The sequence below is a fragment of the Canis lupus genome, chromosome 34, assembly GCF_011100685.1.
Source record: "Canis lupus familiaris isolate Mischka breed German Shepherd chromosome 34, alternate assembly UU_Cfam_GSD_1.0, whole genome shotgun sequence".
In the NCBI taxonomy this organism is placed as follows: Eukaryota; Metazoa; Chordata; class Mammalia; order Carnivora; family Canidae; genus Canis; species Canis lupus.
In genome coordinates this window covers 31,478,904-31,500,080 of record NC_049255.1, presented here as the reverse complement: position 1 = coordinate 31,500,080, position 21,177 = coordinate 31,478,904, and the positions used below count along the sequence as shown (strand labels likewise).

Below are 21,177 nucleotides of genomic sequence, written 5' to 3'. Positions count from 1 at the left end.
CAGGACCAAACTCCTAGAAAACACTTGAGAGAAGCATATCTAACATAAAATGAATTTATCCTTAAATTGTCTTGGCTACTGAAGGTGCCTAGTTAAATTCTTTCCCAGGAATTGCCCTGACTGAAGTTCACCTAAGATTTTGTACTTTCCCTGGGAGCAGCTCACCTCCCATCACAGGTTGATGTCAATGTCTAAAAGGCCTAGCCATTGGGACTCATTTCAGGTCATGTCTCAGAGGTTCTCAGCTTCTGAGCTCTTCATGGGATTGGCTGGCACCTCTGTCACAGCGGCATCACAGTTCATTCTCTCTCTCTGCACAACCCAGCATTCCTACACCCTTACAGATGTTATTCTCAAATGCACTCACTAATAAGCCTCCTGCACACATCTGTAGGGAGTGAGGTCTTTTCGTTGAAAGCTTACAGGATCAGACACCATTTGTCCTCCTGAGTTATGAAGGTGATTATTGAAAGGAAACATTTGGAAATAAGCCATCAGTTGTCATATTAATAGAGAGATATAAAATACTCCTCTTAGACAAAAATACATTCATCAAATATAAGGTATTAGAATTTTCAATGTAAGGGAGAAATTATTAACAATTAGAAGGAAAAGCAAATTTCCCCTATTCACAGTTAAGTCAAGTAGTTTCTTAACTGCCGTAGAGTACAATGTTTACTATATTACAAGTTGCTTTTTTTCCAGTTGAAAAATAATAAGTACATTTTAGTCTAAGATGATGATGAAGAAGAAAGAAAGAAAGAAAAAAATAGACAAGAAAAGAAAAGAGGAGAAGGGAAAAGGGAAAAAAGTGCACCAGCCAAAATTCCTGAGTTTGGCCAAAATCCAACACAGTAAGATATTTAAAGAAAAAAACTAAGTCACAAATATTAACATCCATACTACACACTATGCGTATATCTTAATCATCATCACAAATTGGTTTCAATGCTGCTTCTAACAGAAAATCTAATTTCTGTGCTGCTTTCATTTCTTTTCCTAATTTTAGAGTCATTTTTTGGCAGTTTTGACACATATTTTTACAATGCTTATTTTTAATTTTTAAAATAAATCTTCTGCAGTGAAAAAATTTAATATCCCATCAATATTAAGCAATAAAATTAACATTAAAAATGTCACTGTAATTGCAAGCCTGAAAAAGAATAGAGACTTGGGAATGATCAAATGCAGTGGAACTTTATTGTTGAATATTTCAGGTATAAACTATTGCATGAATTAATATTTACTATTCAGAGTACTCACACTCACAAAACTAAATACAACAAAAGGTGGGTGAGGGATAACCAACATAAGAAAATTAGATATATTTGTCAATGCCACCATTATATAAGGGATTTTATTACCATTAATCTTATAATTTGATCTTCAACTATTTGATTTTGTTCCTAATACCACTTCTACAGTGTACTGCAGCAAGAATATGGCTCATTTTCAGACATAATGAGTTTTACTTATTCTAATTATTATCACCTGCTCTCAAGATAGAACAGAGGAAAATTTCATCCAAATTTTCATGTCAGTATCCATGTGTAGCGTCTACATTGTACTTATATAGACAAGTTTATTTCTCTTTAAATTTTGTTTTCTTTAATAAAAAAATAAATTTTAGTTTTAATGAGTCTCTCTGCCATGGGGAGAATGACAAAATTAAATATATTTAGGAAAAAAAATAAAAATAAATAAAAATAAATAAATATATTTAGGCTTCTTGGAGAGACATGAGCCTGTGGTCTTTCTCCCAACTCCAGACAATAATTGTAGTCACCTGGGATTTGATTCTCTAGTCCTTCCCCATACACATCCACACCCACCCTCTCTCTCACTCTCTCTCTCTCACACACACACACACTGACAGGACTATATTTACTGCTGGGCATGGTCCTAGATCGTTATGTTTTCATCAAAGTAAATTTGATGGACTCAAATTCTTTGTTCTCCATGAGACCATAGATTTCACTTGCCACTCTCCCTCTGACACATTCTCTCACTGCTTGTCTCACACAAACACACCTCCTCCTGAGATCTTTTTTTCCTCACTTTCTGCCCTGGGCCCTTCTCAGTGTCTTTCTCCATTGCACTGCCTCCTCCTGGTGCTTTTGCTCCACAGCCTTGGTGTTTCTGGGCCCCTGCCCCCCAACATTTGATTTAAGGCCCCTTCTCATGGGTCCTCTTACACGCCCTCTCCTACTCTCAGTCTGGCACTGTGGTAATAATCCCCTTCGTCTGGGATTCACTCTCATACCATACTGCCTGCTGCTCTTCAGTGCTCTCCTGAGTTCTTACCTTTACTCCCACCCCTTCTCCTATTTTCTCCATCTTTCCCCTTCCTCCCCCTTCCTCACATCTCCACCTTTCTTAGGCAAAGAAGAGCAGATGAGGACTTCCTTCTGTGAAAACCCAGTCAGCTTTTTGGTTTTTGCTTTTTACTTGAGAGCACAGGATGTTTTGTCTCTGCCAGCAAGCTGCTGACAATACAATCTGGAGGAAGAAAGGTCTTTCTTTAGGGTTTGAACACTCAGTTTAATAGAATTTGCCTTGGAACAGAAGACACAATCATACTAATAATGAAGTAGTAGTAGTAGTATATACAATTTGTCTTGTTTTATTTGCTTTGAGTGTATATATAGCTTCTGTGACCCACATAAATAAAAAATATAAATAAAAATGTAAATATAAATATATATGTATATATGTATATATATATAAATTCTGGGAAAAATAAATAACAAAAACATTTGAATCTCCATCATTTTATTGCCATGATTATATACATTTAACAAAAGCAGATCATCCTCAGTCTCATGGGATTAAGGTTTATAGAAAGGAAAGAATACCTAATTATTGTTCTATCAAATGGCAATAAAAAAAAACACACAAAACATCATTTCCATTAAAAAAAGAAGAAAGTGATTTTTTCAACTAATATTTTTAACTTATTTAAATTCAATTAGTTAACATACAGTATATCATTAATTTCAGACGTAGAGTTCAGTTATTCATCCATTGTATGTAATACCCAGTGTTCACTACATCACGTGCCCTCTGTAATGCCCATCATCCAATTACTATATGCCCCTACCCACCTAGAGGAAAGTAATTTAATTTTAATATTTAATGTATTTTACTTGCTTTTGCTTGTTAGCTGACATTGGCTTAGTGGCTCACGGTAGAGTTTCATCTATACTAAATCCATCAGCTATTCTGATAGAATTAGGCAATCACTTCCCAAGATGTGGAATTTTACAAATCTTGGCATTCTACACATTATTTTAGATACATTTTTCTACAGTAAATTTATTTTTTGCTTGCTCTCCTACTGTAATGACAAATCAGTGTTTTATTTAAGATTGTCTGTATCTAGGTCAAAAGTATTTTATGAGAATGTTTGTTTATAATACTTCATACCTAAAACCAAAAATATGAGTCTTTATAGGTGATTATCCAGGAGGAGAAAAGCCCAATAACTTTTGCAAGAGGTCAGTCGTAATAGTACAAATGTTAAGTACAGTCAACAGGGAGTATTTATCTATGATAATTTTCATTTTATATCTATTATGCATATGGATGGCAAAATTCCATTTCCCTTATTCTACCTGATTTAGAAATAATCCTATAAGGCCTATCTTTTATAAAGTAGTTTTTTTTTAATAAAACAAATGAATAAACAAACTGGAAGCTAAATCAGATCTATAAATAGAACTGATGTTTGCCAGAGGGAAGGGGTGTTAGGGGATGGACAAAATGGGGAGGAGAGTAGGGGATACAGGCTTCCAGTCATGGAATGAATAAGTCAGGGTAATAAATGGCACAGAAGAGAGAATATAGTCAATGATATTGCAAAAGCATTGCATGGTGACAGATGGTAGCTACACTTGTGGTGAGCACAGCATAATATGTAGAGTTGTTGAATTACTATTTTGTATACCTGAAACTAATGAAACATTGTCAACTATACTAAAAATATTTAAGTTTTTTTAAGTTTTTTGATAGCAATTTTAAGTAATTTCAGACATTTAAAAATATACCTCAGAAAGATACAGTTAATGAATACATTTTAATGAAGAATTAATACTAGAACAATTGACTGACTTATTCAGTGGCTTACTTCTGTATTCAGTTGCATTTATTTGCTTCCTTCCTGTGTGTAGAGGTGGGAGGCCGAGAAGATGAGGTTGAATGAAGCAGCATGTATATTTTAAAGATTTGCCAATCTCCACAATTAGGTGGGTGCTATTATGTTTCAAGAATAGGCAATAAATTTAAAGATACCCAGTGAAATCTCCCCTGTGCTGAATTATTTCCAAATGACTTTCTGAATCCAAAATTGATTGGCGTGGTAACTTTTTATTCCAAAATTTATCAGTGTGATAATAAAACACCCAAAATATATTTCTTATTTGTGTCTATTATGTTGAATAAAGAAACATGAGAGATATTTCAAAATTGAAGGACTTGCTTTGCTAAGATTTATAACCTATGGTGGATATAAAATGAAGATGCTGTACTTTATTGGAAAAACATTTTATGTTAGCAATTCTAGATTTTTTTAAAATACATCAAAAATAGTCGCAAATTCAACTATCATCTTTTTATACTGCTTTGGCTGCTGTTCTGAGGTATATCATAGTTATTACAGCAAGAGTCTGGTTTAAATTACAGAGCCATATCTGAATGAATTCCTCAACAGTTAATGTCTAAAAAGCAGCCATATTTGCACATACTGGGCTCTTTCTAAACCTGTGCATCACAACATTTTAAAATTTTGCTCTTTCTGTCTCTCACTCCCTACAAGATAAAGGAATTCCGGTGAGAAAAATGGTGTAGCTCCGGATTAATATGGAAATTTTAGCAAGGTAGCTGGTGTATTCTTCCAGAAACATTAATGTTATATGCAGAGTTTGTAAACAACTGTTTTTTTTCTTTTTTATGCTCTTGGTCAGCCCAATCAAGGATAGAATGCTGAGACCAACGTCTAGCTGACTGCTTATTATTTACCACTCTCGTAATTGTTCAAAATTCACTCTTTCCAAACCACTTATAATTTTTTTAAGATTTTTTGTTTATTTATTCACGAGAGACACACAGAGAGACAAAGGCAGAGACACAGGCAGAGGGAGAAGCAGGCTCCATGCAGGGAGCCCGACGTGGGACTCAATCTCAGGTCTCCAGGATCACACCCTGGGCTGAAGGCAGGCGCTAAACCGCTGAGTCACCCAGGCTGCCCAAAAACACTTATAATTTTATATTTTTAATCTTCTATGCCTTTTATAAATCATATTTTGTCTTTGTTTTTATGAAAATGGTCTGTATATATTAGTTTCCCTTTTATAATCCCTGGTTATAGGATTAACACCAGTTTATCGCTGGTGATGCCTGAAGCCATGGTACTCATCTTAGCCAAACTTGATTGAAATGAACTAACCAACAGTTAATACAATCCTATACGTACAAAGGTCTGAGATGGGTCATAGAGCAGACTGAACCAGCTTGTCAACAGTTTATAGAAAAGGTACAGGTTCACATGGGTTTTACATGGTTTTCATTATGGTCTCTTGGTTTCCTTTATTGAGTATCATCATGCAGCCTGAAATTAGGGGTGTTACCATAGGAGTCTAAAAGGTATTAGACATGTTTCTTGGTGGCTGGAGGACAGAACATATTCTGTGTAATTGAGAACAGGTCTTGGTAACCCAGCAGGAAGTCTTAGACTTCTCAGATATTTCTCTTGCTGTATCACATTCTTCTTCTCTTTTTTAATTTTTAGTGTGATTGATATACAATGTTGTTGTTAGTTTCAGGTGTACAACATAGTAATTTAATATTTGTATATGTTATGCTATGCTTGCCACAAGTGTAGCCACCATCTGTCATCTATACAATGTTGTTAAAATATCTACTGTATTCCCTGTGTTGGACCTTTTATTCTCTTGACTTATTCACTCCATAGCTGAAAACTATCTCCCACTCCTTTCACCTATTTTGCCCATCCCTCCCACTCCCTTCCCTCTGGCAACCATCAGTTTTTTTCTTTGTAATTATAGGTCTTTTTCTTTATTAAAGCCTTATATGAATATACTCTGTGGAGTCTCATGAGTCTTTCAATGTTCAATGTTATCTGTATAATCATTGTCCCTTGTATATAAGTAAAATTTGCAGGATAATTACCTATATGTCTTTGAGCTATTCTTTGGCTTAACAAATAACTATTTTTCTGAACTGTGCTGATTACAAATCTAATTGTTTGTGTGTGTGTGTGTGTGTGTGTGTGATATAAATCCCTCAGAAATACCTGAGGACAAAACCTGTTAAAGAAGATTTTCTATTCTGCAGAGGATGTTAACATCTATTGTAGTTGTCACCTTTGTATCAAGAGGTTTTAAGAAAGGATTGGAAGATTTGTAAGGATCATATTATAAAATAGCTGAAAGATGAGGGCGGTGTCTTTGTTATAGAACATCTAAATCCTCATCACAAGTATTTTATATTGCCAGTTTATGGTAAAGATTTTCATGGTATCAATACATTTCTGTTCTTTGTGTCTTGTGAGATTGTGAAAGAACATGATAACTATATATCACATGGTTTGCTACAACCCAGATCAACAATGACATAGTCACAGTGTACTCCCAATTATGTGTTACCTTGGTTCAGATAACATGTTTATTATCTAAAGCAACAACTGTTGTTGCCTTTCAGAGACATGAATGAGTATGTGCTTATTTACAATAGCCCTCTATAGCTACAAGAACACATGCCTGTTTTACATGTCACAAGCCTATGGCATAACGAAATGGTATTTGAAGAATACTATGGGCTTAAGAAATGCTGGTATATTGAGCTGCTAGTGGTAGAAAGTACATCTTTATCCATTCATATGCCAATAGACATCTGGGCTCTTTTCATATTTTGGCTATTGCTAGTATTGTGGATACTGCTGCTGTACACATTGGGGTGCATATTCTCCTTCGAATCACTATGTTTATATCCTTTGGATAAATACCTAGTAGTGCACTTGCTGGGCCATAGGGTAGCTCTATTTTTAACTTTTTGAGGAATTCCATGGTGTTTTCTAGAGTGGCTGCACCAGTTTGCAGTCCCACCAGTAGTGTAAGAGGGCTCCCCTTTCTCTGCATCCTCGTCAACACCTGTTGTTTCCTGAGTTGTTCATTTTAGGCATTCTGACTGGTGTGAGGTGGTATCTTTTTGAGGTTTTGATTTGTATTTCCCTGATGCTGAGTGATGTTGAGCAGTTTTTCATGTGTCTGTTGGCCATTTGTATGTCTTTGGAGAAATGACTTTTTTCCATTGGGTATTCTTTCCTTCTTTGTCAAAGATGAGTTGACCACAGAGTTAAGGGGCCATTTCTGGGTTCTCTATTCTAATAACTTTTCTGCACTCCCATAGCACATTATTCATGATTCTGGATAATTATAATTGATAAAATTTGTTGGATATTTACTATTTATTAAGCACAAAAGTATTATCTTTAAATTTAAATATATTATTGAATACATAAGTTTATTATATATTAAGTGGTAGTGCTACCACTTTAATCAAGTTTTATCTGATTTTTAAGAACCTGATACTCCATCCCTAAGTAACAATTCTTATTAAGAATTATTTTGAAAATTGAATGTCTTGATTCTCTCAGTAGACTGAAATAAACTAAAATCCTAGAGCAGAAGCCTATCTATTACAGTTGACGACTAGTTGCTAAGCTATTGCCTGGCAGATAGCTTATGCTTGATAATTAATAAATGAATGAAAGAATGATATAATTGATTTCAGCACTTCCAGAAAATTGAGTATTTAATTTGTAAGAGTTCATTTCAAAAAGGGGTTACTCATGGAAGCTTTAATTCTAACACTGAGTATACACATTATCTTCATGTTTTTTCCAAGATATAAAATTCCAATAATATAAAAAGTGAAAGGCATTATCTTAGATAATCAATTTCTGACCACAAAGGATTTTTTAAATTGCTATTGAAATTATTAATTATTTCAGCCACTAAACTGGAAGATTAGACAGGCAAGGAGGCAGAGAAGCTGGACAGTATATGTTTTGCAATATAAAATTGAGGTCTTAACCATTTATGGTATTGACACTTTTCAAAGGAAAAAAACAAAAACAGTTTCAAAAGCCTGTGTATATTCCAATTTGTGAAATTCCCTTCTACTCAACTAAATTTATCCTGAACTTTCAAATCTTCAAATGGAATTTCTTCCTGTGCTCAGCTGTCGAGAAATTTGCAGTATGGCATTATACAGCTGTCAAATTCCACCCACGGGACCTGATTTGGCAGTTTACACAAGCAAAACTTCTACTGACACTAGGGACAGTTACCATTTTTAGAATTTGTTGGGAATGAAGAAAAAGAATTGCTTCATTTGGAAGAAGCTTCTTAGAAATTATTTTATACATAAAAAGAGAAAATATAAAAAGAATCAAGCTTTTCAAAATATATTTTAAAAAATAAAACTAAGCACATATTTTAATAGCAAAAATTCATGAACATATTAAATATATTTTCATATTATGTCTTATTGTCCAGGCAAAAATCAATACTAAGTTTCTTATAATATGCCTTAATATCTATGATATAGAGAGGGAATTGGCAAAATTAAGAATCAAATAAGACAAAAGTGAGTGAACGAACTCAATGAATTAAATGTGTCATGATACAAAACATGAATCAAAGTAATCACTTTTTAAAATACATTCAGGAGGAAGAGTTAAAGAAATGGAAGGCTAGAAAGCTATTGCAAGATTTTGAAAGGGAAATGGTCAATCTGCAAGCTTATACGGATGTCTCTACCCAAAAGTATAACCAATATCTTTACATTTGAAATAACATAAAGCAAGATTAAGAGGCTAAATGTTGAAAATTGGGAAGAGAAGTGTTTAAGATGAAGTCTTACCAGATAAAGTCTCAATTCTGAAAGCAAAGTGGAGTGATTTTATCACACAACATTAAGGTTACAATGTTGGACTGCTTGGAATTAGTTGTAGGAAAGTCAGGAGTGTTATGATTCTTCTCCCAATTCCTCTGTCTTGGGAAAGTAGTAGATTTGGCCCAAAACTGAAACTGAGCATATCATATCTAAAGGTACTAAACAATATATTGTGCAGGTTGCCCAGAGTGAAGACAGACTGGCTGACATGGCACACTTCCTTTCATACCATAAAGGAATGGTAGAGAGGGGCAGAAGCCCTTCTTGCTCTTTGCCAGTACTCCATTCATGGAGCGCTCCAGTGTAGACATTCCATCTACATCCCTAGAGCCAATGGGTTCTTTTTCTCCCAATGAAATATACTTAAATTATCTATAGCAACTAATAGTCATGTCCTTAGAAATGAAACATAAATCCAAGAACTGTCAGACATTTAAGGGCAATCAGCAGCAAAAAGCAAAGGCTCAAGAGTAAACACATGAAACTGTATTGGAACCCATAGTCCCCACTTTGCCAATTTCCTTTGCGATGTATACACTGGACTTGTGCATTTCCAGGTTGCAACGCCTCCAGCCCTGAGCTGGATCCCAACTCTTGGATGAACTCAGAGATTTTGCTCTTGAAAGTATCTCCTCTCCCTAATGAATCATTATTTTCCCCCTCAGTTACATTAATACTTTATATGCTATGCTTTATTGTAAAACAAAACAGAGACTTCTCTGGATTTTTTTTATCTTGCATCTTGTGAGCAAGTACTAAGTTCCAATGTAAAATCAAACGTCACAAAAGGTTTCCTATTTTCTGGACCTCCAGCCCAATCAGACTTTCAGTTGTCCAGGGTCACCAGTTAGGATATGCATTACCAGACCCTAAAGCCAATTAGGATTTGGAAACTGGGAACCATCTAACCAAGCAGCAGACACCAAGCATTTGCCTGAAGAGAGTAGAGGCAAGTGGTTGAGTAAATCATGCCCTGTTCAATCTGGCACTGTCTACACAGCTTTCTGGTGGTTGCAGGGGCAGCAGCAGCCCTTATTTCCTCCAAGAGAACTAATTCCTCAGTCAATCACTATAGCTAGATCATAAAAGGAGAGCTGTCACTTCTGGGAGGAAGAAACTTATTTGACACCCACACCGTAGTGTGTTTACTATTTAACAAGCAGAAATATATCTATTCGAGTAGATCATATATGACAACAAGGATGTCATCGACAAAGATGTGATCACCAAAATGCAGCAGATGGCTTTTCTGAAAATGTCTGAGACTGCGACTCTGAAAAAGGATATGATTATTTTGTAGAAGAGTAAGTTTTCAGCTCACAAAGCAGAAAATGAGAAAAAATAAATAAAACTTGAATGATATCAGTTAAAACAGCAAGTAATGGATGAAGTGATCAAAGTCCAAATAGATGAAAAATTAAACTTCAGTCTATGGAAGAGCAGCATTAAAAAATATTGTATCCACTGAATAAAAGTAATGTGAAATGAGGACAAAAAAGTGGTAGTAGCATTGCATACCCAGCAAGATGGGCCTCTCACCCAGATGCACAGGGGGGATGCACTGAGGGTGCTGGCTTTCAGGCCTCATAAGAACCATGCAAACTTTATAATATTAAATATTTATTGGCATCTGTATTTATATACAGACGCTGACAGCTCTAGATGGAAGTAAATGAAGATTTGTCTTGAAATCTCACAGCTCTAGAAGTAGCATCAGAGTATATGAAGAACAGCTGGGGAAAAAATGCAGTCAGATGGATTGAGCAAGAACAGTGCAGGGATAGCAAGAAGTAATCTCATATATACTTACCTGCCAACTGATGAGGGCTAAATCGCATGGCCTTCTTTTCCTAGGTTAAGATGCAAAGAAATTGAGCCACCAGTTAGGTGGCAGGCCACCCCCACAGGCTAAAGCTGACAAGTACAATGTTACTTCCAATGCAAAGTTAAAAAGTCAATCTATATGAAACAATCCATTAATTAATCAGTTTTTGAGTAAACATTTGAAGAAGGAGTATAAGGATAGTGCTTATAACAACCAATGATTTTGAACACTCCCTCTTATTTCAGTAAAAATCTTAACTTAAAAATAACATGCAAAGAGAAGTCAAAGTGAAGAATAACTCAACAAAATAAGTATTAACTACATCATAAGTAAGCTGCTGATAATGATAAAAACAAAAACAATGCAGAATAGAGCAGAAAACAATGACTTATCACGTTACACTTCCTGCTTCTGTGATGAAATGAAATATATTCCTGTGAAAAATTCATCATTCCTATACAAAGAAGATATAATTAGTTGTACCCTGCCTTTTTTGTAAATGTCATTGGTATAAAGAGGCTATTTTTCCTCTGGTTCACAAAACAGAAGATCCAAAGCAACCCTGTAAAACAGAAAGTAAGGAAACATGGAGGCAACAAAGAATTTTGGCAAGAAAGGAAAACTGGAAGGTAAAGCTGAAACACACAGTCATAATCACAGGCTATTAGAGCTGGAATGGCCCTTAGAGATAGAGATAATCTTGTCCAAAGCACTCAATGTTTTTGTTATATCTAAAGAGCTGAAGTGATTTTCAAGGTTGCACAATTCCTAAGTGAAAGAAAGAGAACCAGAATCCTTATCTCTTGATTCCCAACCCTGTGCCCTGGTCTCAGATGACTGAAGATCCAAATTGCTCCACTTTTTCTGGGAAGTTTATAGAAAATTGGAACACATATCTAACTCACATCCAAAGTACATGATCCAGTGAGTTCCTGCAGATTAGGTACATTATCTATTTCAATCTGATATTCTCTGTGTTTGTAATAGAGTTGCAGAAAGCAGGCCAGACTCATATTCTAAGGGCCAGTCTTCAGAGTTTTTACAGGTAAGGCTATGAATATGTTTATTTTTAAATAGAATTTAAAGATTAACAGTGATGTACTGTCAGCATATGCTCAATGTATAAGAGATTTTCTTAGGCTTCCCAAATATCCATTCTCTCTTCCTACCTTTCCTTCACTTCAGTTTTTACCAGGGCACATTGCCTTTGAGCTGGTGATGCACCTTCTAGCCTCCCTTGCAGTTGCATGTAACAATATGATTAAATTCAATCCAATCAAACTGAGCAAGAGTACGGAGTACAAGTTCTACGTCACATCCTTAAAAATACAGTTAATTGCCTCACTCCCTCCTTCTCCTTCTTGTTCTCTGAAAAAAATGGACACCACTGAAACATCCCCTTTGATTGAAGAGAGGACAAGACATATATTAAGAATGGCAGATAGGGGTGCCTGGATGGCTCAGTAGTTTAAGTGTTGGACTCTTAGCTTTGGCTCAGGTCATGATCTCCAGGTCATGAGATTGAGCCCCACGTTGGGCTCTGTGTTCAGTGGGGAGTCTTCTTGAGATTCTTTTTCCCTCTCCCTTTCTTCCCCTTCCCTTGTTCACACTTGCTCTTTCTCAAATAAGTAAGTAAAATCTTTTTCAAAAATAATGGCAGATATTCTTTTTTTCAAGATTTATTTATTTGAGAGAGAAAGAGAGAAAGAAAGAAAGAAAAAGAAAGAAGAAAGAAAGAAAGGAAAGAAAGAAAGAAAGAAAAGAAAGAAAGAAAGAAAGAAAGAAAGAAAGAAAGAAAGAAAGAAAGAAGAAAGAAGAAAGAAGAAAGAAGAAAGAAAGAAAGAAGAAAGGAAGGAAGGAAGGAAGGAAGAAAGAAAGCGAGCCTATGGGGGGTTGTGGGAGAGGAGCAGAGGGAGAGAGAGAATTTCAAGCAGACTCCCCACTGAGCACAGAGCCCCGCATGGGGCTCAATCTCACCACCCTAAGGTCATGACCTGAGCCAAAATCAATAGTATGAGGCCCAACAGACTGAGCCACCCAGACACCCCAAGAATGGGAGATACTCTTATAAGCTTAGGCCAATATGAATAACAGGGAATTATGAGTATTTTTAAGTTCCCTTGTCAACCAAGAAGGTGTATAGATTCAACATTTAATTTTAAACATGGATAGACATACTTTTAGATAAACATCATAAATCCATATATATATATATATATATAATCTAAGTGTGATAAAGAATATTTTAAAAAGGATCTAAGCCACAGATTTGTATAAAAAGGTAATTCCATGAATCTGTGAGGAGTTCTAATAGAAAAGTCAGGGCCACTTCACTGACAAGAACAAATCTAAATGTTTTGAGGAGTGACTTCAATACTGAAATTAGAAGCATTCAAGAAATGTCGATTAAGGGATTCCTTAGTTCAGGCACTCAGCGAATGTCCTCACTGGGATCGATTTTTTTAGTTCATGGAACTCAGAAAAGATGTTGCTGCTTCAAAAGACTCTAAGGATCCAATAAATTCATTCTTTTGGGATCGTTCAACTGAACACAGTCAAAGGTATTTTGCAGTTTTTCCTTGTTTCACCTGTGGGAATATTGCTTCTAAGTTTAGATAATGATGTTGTCACATGGAGAACTTAGAATGGCATCAATAAAAATCTGCTAACGCTTATTTTTAGAAGGAAAGGGAATGATTTATAAGTTTCTTCCTACTTTTGAGTCATGTCATGAATCACTGTGTATGCCAGATCTGTTCTGTTTCACTTCATGCCTCTTTCTTCCATAATCACGCCCACAGACAGCAGCTGAGTAGAAGATGTGAATCCATATCTCTATATTAAATTATAGTCAAACATTTAAAAAAAATTTGCATGCCAGATTATCTAGATGAGATCAGTGACTTTTCATATTATAAATTATGAGGAATTATTAATATCTGCAACAGTAGCTTAGATTGATTTTAAAATGTGCTGTTGAATGTTTGTTAAAATATATGGAAGAGAAAGCATAACTGAGATATACTGTAAAAGAGAGAGAGAGAAAGGGTCTCTCAGATTGATTCTGATAGAGTCTTTGAACCACTAGGTTCTTTTTAAAATGTAAAGGATAACAGTGCTTGTATTTTTTCTCTTTTCCTTTTTTTTTCTTTTCTTTCTTTTCTCTTTTTTTACTGCAGTGGTACTGAGAATGTGTGTTTACTAAAAATGATGCAAATTCTGTGCAGAAAAATATAAAATTTATACATGAAATCTTGTAATTTTTTAGAATTCTTGTAGAATTAAAAGTAGCGATCTTCCAGAATTTTTGTTATAATTAAATGGATTAAGTTATGTCCAGATTTTACCTGTGCACGGACCACTGTACATTTTATTCTCAATTGTATGTGGTATTATTACTCTTATTAACAGAATTATTACATGATATTATTCAATTTGATCAGTTCTAAAGAAAAGTGATGCACATGTTCCTCAATGTCTGTAAAATGTCTCATTGATTTGACTAAATCATTTTCCCACTTGTTTAAGGCTTATGTTTGAGGTTCTGTGAAGTACAAAGGCCTGCCTAAGCCATTTCTTCAACTGCAGTGGACTCCCCATCTCACATTTAAGAGGAGAGTTGGTTACATATACTGACTCTTCTCCTGTTTATTCTCTTTACTCCTTCAGAACCATTGTCTATCTAGTCTCTGCCTTTCTCTGCTTTCGTTATTTTCTAGGAGGCCGATCTCTGAGGACTGTATCAGCAATGTTCCCTTCCCATTTACCTTTTGGCTAAAGTTAATCAAAGGGAATTACCATCAAGAGAGTGGAGAAAGGGAGAAGAGAGAAGTCATGCTATTTATTCCTCAACTCTGCCCATTCCAGAATACCTTATTTTTGGAATGTTTGGATTATCTCATAGTTGGTCATATATTCTGTGGCAGCCAACCAGTTCAGAGACAGAGATACCCTTGAGGGGCAGGCCACATCACCTTGAGAATGCAGTCCGTAATGCAAATACTAAATGTACATTCTATTTCTTCCTTTTAGTTTAAGCTCACCCCCTAAATGGAGTGTTGGCCCACCTGAGCCACCTTGGCCTTGTCTGCTACCCTGGTGAGTCCTTTCCATGCTCCCTGAGCACCTGAGCTGCCTCAGATTCCATTTGTTCCTCTCCTTCCTGGAAGGTTTCTTTTTAAATTTTATTTTAATCCCAAACATCTCAATGTTTTGCAGTGTCTAGGGGTTTGAGCCCCTTGTTTTTCGTTCTACTTCTTTTTTTCTCTCCTTTCCTCTTCATGGAGTGATTATGTTGACAATAATGTATAATGCGCATTCTCTTCACTGGTTTATCTGCAGAAATTTCTCTGGGCTTTTTTTTTTCGGTGTATGATTCAACACTGCATTAAAGGGGGATGTTCCATTGAATAAAAGAGCAGTGTGGTAAAAAAAAAAAAAAAAGCAGTATTGAAGTGACTCTTTACGCTGGAAAGGAAAATACTCAGACCTTCTGCCTCTGAACTGACCTTCCTGTTTCCTAGGGAACCAAAAGGCTACTATGGTCTTCTGGTTAAGAGTGGTTAGTAAACTCAGATGAAAGATGTCTCAGTATATCTCACAAATAGTTTTGTGGGACTGGAGAAGTCAGCTATAGTTATTTTCTCATTCCAAAATGTATAATGATATATACTTATCAACTGAGTGAAATCTCACAAGAATAGTCAAGGCTAATTTTGTAGGCAGGGCCAGGTAAAACTGCCTCTCATCTCTCACCAAAATAATAACCAAACACATCACTATATATTTGAGAAGATTATAGATGTTAGTGCTATTACTAAAAATCTGAATGATGCTAGGGAAATAATTCCCATCATATCCTTATTTAATTTGCTTGTTTGATCATTCGAAAATCAGTTGGGTCTTGGATAATAACTGTGGGTTATCATAAGCTTATTCAGGTAGTGACACTAAACACAGCTGTGATTCCAGATGTAGCGTATAACTATGGCAAAGCAACACATCCGCTGTTTTGTAGCCATCGAACCAGCAAAAGCTTTCAATTCAAGAACTGAAGGGACAAATCTTCCAACTGTTAAACTATTAGAATCTTGATTACAAGGAGACAAATGGAAGTGAGTAGGACTATACTCAGGCCTACAGGCATTCTCTGGCTGCCTCTTGTTATTCTTGTCCCAATAAAGCGCACCAAGTAAAAATTCCCAATACATCAAAGGGCTGGATGAGGTAAGAGGACATGGAATGCTGGTATCAGGTCTGTGTAGTATCATCTTACACTTTAAAACAAAGTACAGAAGTGAAGGCTGTAACAATAATTATTTAATTATTTAATATCTACTGCTCTTTCCTGCTATCTTATATGAAATTTCCTGGTGATAATTGAATTAAAATCCCCCTATAAAGAGAGGCTGATGAGATTTTTATATTTTCTATGGTTTTGTTGACTTGATTCTTTTCTATCTATATAAACGATAAGCACTGATTTTTTTTCTTCCAATTCATATTCCTCTACCTTCTTACCTGTTCTGTACCCTGGGAAGTTCTCTATAAACTTTATCATTCAGACTCCTTTTTCCTTCTGATATATGGTTGACTTTGACCAATGGGAGGCACAAGAATGAGAGATGGAGGTAGCAATATCTTCCCACCTGCATCCTTCTACCAATGTCCATGCCTACCATTGAGTAGCTCCTCTCTCTTATTCTGGATATTGTTACCATCCAAGTTGAAGTATCAGGAGGACTACTGTTAACAGTATTTGGATATTTATGATCCTAGATACCTCAGTATTACTGTTGGTTCTCTTATCCTTGTACAACAGATCAACCTTGACTGTCTGGTCAACCTTGACTGACTGTATACAGATACATTGCTTGGGTAGTAGAAAACAGCATTTCATTTAGAGGCTATAGATTGTAATGAATTCTAAGAAGTGTCAGATAAAACAGTGTATCAAACATGGAAATGGTATTTTTGGAGAGGTACTAAAAAACTTATGAAATGGTTGTCATTCTCAAATCTAAGAAAACATGAGAAGTGAATATAAAACTAATCTAAAGTTTGCCAATATCATTGCCAGTGTAACTCTAATTACTTGAAAAAAAAACCTCAACAGGAAAATTTTAGGATACAGTTTGTGAAATAAATTATTAAATAGAAAAAAATAGTAACTAAAGAAAATAAGAGGAAAGCCTAATTTCTAATAGGTTATAAAGGCTTTATATGAATTTTTAATAAATATAGGTGATGCACTATTAATCCAGTATCTTTAAAAACAATGGAGGTGCCTGGGTGGCTCAGTCAGTTAAGCATCTGCCTTTGACTCAGGTCATGATCCTAGGCCCCTGGGTCCTGGAGTCCTGGGATCAAGCTCTGCATCAGGCTCCCTACTCAGTGGGGAGTTACTTCTCCCTCACCTTCTGCCCCTTCCCTCTGTTCATGTATTCTCTCTCTCTCTCTTTTGCTCTCTCTCTCTCTCTCTCTCATTCTTGCTCTCTCTCTTGAATAAATAAATAAAACATTAAAAAACTCTAATTCTCCCTGATAAATATATCATAAAACTGACACTACTATTCATATCTATATGACAACTTCATGATTTGGAAAATAAAGCAGACACTTGATTTTCTTCTTTACCCTCATCAAAGATATTACTTCTGTCATTTTATTTTTATTTTTCTGATACCTAAGTGTAGCTAAACTAATATGACAATGTCCCCTTTCTACAAGAGTCTATAGAACAATTGTGCTGAAACTTTCATGTGCATGTAGTCACTTGAGGGAGCTAGTTAGTCCTAGGTGCTACTCCTGGGCTGCACCCAGGAGAGTCTAATATAATGGATCCTAATAGGCCCCCCAAAAATTTGCCTTATAAAAATTATGTGATTTCAGACCACAGAAGTCCTATACAGGTAAGTACAAAAGTCCTATCCCATTCAACAGTAACATTTACTTGGCTTATCAATCACCTGCATATAGTAAAATGGTTATTATAAATAAGTAATTGTTGTGTCAACAGTTAAGCAACAATAGAAATTAAGAAGGCAAACTAACAAAAAATCTAGGGAGACAACAATAGGTCAACATTTAGTTATTTGTCTTTTCTTTCTAATTTTTTTCTTTCTAATTTTGTGAAAAGGATACATACTATGTGTATGTACAAATATATCTATATAATTGAATTTTCACAATGGGATTGAAAGAAGAAAGTTTCCACCTGCAGAATACTGGTAACAAAATGACTAATGAAATTATTCTGAAAAATGCTGTATATTTCTACAGAGTTGTTTCTTTCCAATATTGTCAGAAACCCTACAGTTTGTAGTTTGATTTTGTATATTTTGTGCACTCATAGGCTATCAGGAACAGTGAGAAAGCAATCTTCTCAAAAGGTTTTATCATATAGTCACTTGATTCCTGCCATAGAATATGGAAGAGACAGGCCTAATTGCTTAGCCTGGGCAACAGCTGGCAAAGATGTAAAGCAAAACACAGAAGTTTGAAAATTCCCATCTTTGAACATACAGGATAGGGGAAAGAGGGAATGATTCACTGAGATAAATTAAGAAAATAATTGTTGAGAGATAGACTCTGTTAATCTGTAAGAACGCATAGAAATTAAAAATGAACATGAAGGATATACCTTCCAGGGGGAAGCAAATTGTACAAACAACACAAAGCCAGGTAGAAATAAAAAAGATATAGGAAACACTTCTAAAGAATATACATTAGATTACTTTTCATTCTCTTTCCAATTATCTCAATTAAAGAGAAAATAAAGAACATAATCAGCCTATGAATTACAGAGACAATATAGCCTCATTATGCGTTTTATTATGTATTTATATTTCTATGACAAACTTCCCTCAAACTCAGAGTCTTCAAACTATGAGATATATTTCTCATTATTCTGTGGGTCAAGAATTCATGCAGTCACTACATGACTTGTCTTGCCCGTGCATGAGGCTGAATTCAACTTGGAACATGCCTGGAACATGGTATCCAGGAAGGACTCATGCATTTGACCAGCAGTTGAAGCTGACTATGAGCCTTGATTCTCTGGTCTCTCTTCTCTAGCAGTATAGATGGTCATCAAGTAGAAGCAACCAGACCTCATACCACCTAGTCAAAGAATAGAAACAGTGTCACTCTGAGTTCAATCCAGATAAAAGAAAATAAGAAACTAAATCCTTTTCTTGATGGGACGCAGAGCATGTAAACACAAGGAAGTGAAGAATTTTTAGCAGCTAACTTTGGAGAATATCCATCACAGTACATTTGAAATTCTGTGCCATATATCAATTATATGTTTTTTTCCACAAGGTTTGAAATAATGTATATCTAAATTTCATTAGAAAATGTATCTGTAATTGCATAAACAAAAAATTGACAACCAAATAATTGGAAGGTGCATATATACATTACTGCCATATGAAGAGTCAGCTTCAGCTACAAAACATAACATAGTAACCAAACTATGTAAATTTCATTTGAAACAGATTGTTGTTTATATGAATGAGAATTTTTGACATAATTTTAGTGAATACTTTTATTTTAATATTACTCCTTTGTAATTTAGATGTGATAATACACTATAAAAAATAAAATGACCACCATTATATGAGAAAATCTATGACAAAATAGATAATTTTAGTAAAATAAGTTAAAATGTTAATAAATTAACAAAAATAATCTGCAAAGGATTGAGATTTTAGGAGTTCTAGAGATCCCTTTCCCACCTCCCTACACATATTTTTGTTATTCCTGTAGGAAAACTTGAATTGAATTAGAAACTAACCCATGTTCCTATGATACAAATGAGGTATAACAGTAAGAAAAATTTGGATTCTCAATCTGGTCAGCTAATATCAACTAGAAGAATATTCCATTTCCAAAATTTCATAAGATAATTTCATTATGCAAGTAAAGTTGAGTGTATAAGAAATAAGTCCCACACTAAGAATACAGCCTTCTGGGATAAATCAGAAAATTAACCAACAATGAATAAATTCCACTTCTTAGGTCGATGCTCTGAGGAAGAATGAGTTACTAATTCAGAAACAGGCACACAATAGAAGGTTGGATCCAGTAGCCAGCTAAACCTTGTGTGTTCGGGTGATGCACTGAGACAGACCTGAGCAGAAAAACTATACACTTTTGATTTTTTTTAATTCTAAAAATAAGAACCTGTACCAGTCAGGGCACAATTTAAGACAATTGTGTTATATCTATTACCATATCTATTGTGAAGTAGAATAGATCCTCTAAAGCAGACTGTAAAAATCACCCTACCATGAAACCAAAGGTACGAGATATGTTAGAGAATGTAAGGAGAAGGTAACATGCCTCTTTTGGTCCATTATACACAAGTAAATCTTCTTTTTTTCTTTATTAAAACATTTTTTATTAGTAAGCAGTTTATACAAATAGTCAAATATCTATTCAAGTTATGCTAAGGAAATTAGATTTTATCTTGATGGCGGTAGGGAGTCGTTGAAAATTATAAGAGGAAAAGTGACAAGATTTAGAGGCTTACTCTAGTAGCAATGTGAAAAAATAATAAAATATTTTGGTAAAAATCTATTGGCAGAAGTTAAGGAGAAACTAGAGAAAAAGAAAGAAATTAGAAAGAAACTAGAAAGTTAAGAAAATCCTAGAAAGGATTGGATGAAGGTGGAGAGGAGATAAAGAAGTAATGAAACCAATCAAGATTATTAATATGATACTGTAGAAAGGATCCAATAATTTATTGAATTAGAAAAGAGAGAAGAGAAGTTGAGTTTGTTAGATGTGAGTGAAAATAGCATTAATCAAGATTCATAATAGAGGAGGAAAACTAGTTTTGGGGAAAATGAACTCACCTTTGGGTGTAATGAATATGCTGAAAGGAAAATAAGATGTTTTGTTAATATCCTTAGCAACAACAACAAATATTACTGTTTTATTTTAAATAAAGTAATGTTGAAATACAGGATTATAATCCTTGCAGTTTCTTTAATGTCTGTTGTGGCAAACAAATTTATTCACATAAACACCTAGTGATTACACACCATGTATTTTCATTGATTTATTTATCCATCATAAGATTGGCATGATTTCACCTGATTATAGGAAATTATTGAGATTCTCTACCTTATTTGTTTCTACAAATCTGGAAAAATAAGTGGGTAATTCTAAGAGATGTTTCTCTGAATATAACTATGAATCTTATTTCTTCCACAAAGTAAAAACTTCTATTGAAAAAATAAATTTACCCACAAATTTGTTCTGAAAGTATTCCACTGAATATGACCTCATTGATTTTGTTTTAAATAACCTTACCAGTATATAAAATGCATAATTATCCTGGCTAGTCAAGAAGAATCTCACAGACTGCC

General features: G+C 34.8%; 2 long non-coding RNA genes across 5 annotated transcripts in view; one reads left to right on the top strand and one right to left on the bottom strand.

The window, feature by feature from the left end:
- Nucleotides 1–21,177, top strand: part of LOC111093895 — a 44,961-nt gene that overhangs the window by 7,059 nt on the left and 16,725 nt on the right. The window lies entirely within an intron of this gene.
- LOC102156697 overlaps nt 18,597–21,177 on the bottom strand; it is an 87,612-nt gene continuing 85,031 nt past the window's right edge. For all 4 annotated transcript variants that reach the window (XR_005383946.1, XR_005383945.1, XR_005383947.1 and 1 more), the window contains 2 exons: nt 20,662–20,681; nt 18,597–18,922 (listed from right to left, as the gene is read on the bottom strand). This is a non-coding gene — a long non-coding RNA (uncharacterized LOC102156697). The remainder of the gene's footprint in view (nt 18,923–20,661; nt 20,682–21,177) is intronic.